The following is a 1,064-nucleotide window of genomic DNA, read 5'->3' on the forward strand; positions in this document are numbered from 1 at the left end:
TGGTTCCTACTCAGCAGGGAGTCTGCTTCTCCCTCTCCTCCTGGCTCGTGCTTGCTCGTGCTCTCTGTCACTATCTCTGTCCCTCTCTCAAATAAAATCTTAAACAAAATAATAATATTTGGATATTATATTTTAATATTTTTTATTATAGTGTTAGTCACCATACAGTACATCCCTGGTTTTTGATGTAAAGTTCCATGATTCATTAGTTGCATATAACACCCAGTGCACCATGCAATACGTGCCCTCCTTACTACCCATCACCAGCCTATCCCAGTCCCCACCCCCTCCCCTCTGAAGCCCGCAGTTTGGATATTAATCCAAGATATATAAGGAACTCTTACAACTCAATAGCAAAAAAAAACTCTAATAACCTGATTTAAAAATATATAAAGGACCTGAATAGACATTTTTCTAAGATGTACAAATGGCCAATAGATACATGAAAAGTTGCTCAATATCACTAATCATCAAAGAAAAGTGAATCAAAACCATAATGAGATAATACCTCATATTTTTTGGGATGTCTACTATCAAAAAAACAAGAGATAACAAATTCTGGTAAGAATATGGAGAAATTGGAGCCCTTGGGCACTGCTGGTGAAATTGTAAATTAATACAGCTGTTATGGAAAACAGTATGGAGGTTCCCCAAAAAACTAAATTAGATGTACCACATCATTCAGTAATTCTACTTCTGGGTATATGTCAAAAGAAATGGAAACATTATCTCAAAGAAATATCTGCACCCCCATGTTCATTGCAGCATTGTTCACAATAGGCAAGACATGGAAGCATCCTAAGTGTCCATCTACTAATGAATGGATAAAGAAGATGTGAGATATATCTATATCTATATCTATATCTATATCTATATCTATATAGATAATCTATATAGATAATATATATATAATATAAATAAATATATATATATATATATAACATATAATGCTAAATCATTTGGCCTTAAAAAATAAGGAAATCCTACCACTTGCAAGAACATTGGTAAACCTAGAATACATTATGCTCACTGAAATAAGCCACGCAAAGCCAGATACTGTATGG

Source organism: Ursus maritimus, unplaced genomic scaffold, assembly GCF_017311325.1.
Source record: "Ursus maritimus isolate PB19 unplaced genomic scaffold, ASM1731132v1 scaffold_21, whole genome shotgun sequence".
Lineage (NCBI taxonomy): Eukaryota > Metazoa > Chordata > Mammalia > Carnivora > Ursidae > Ursus > Ursus maritimus.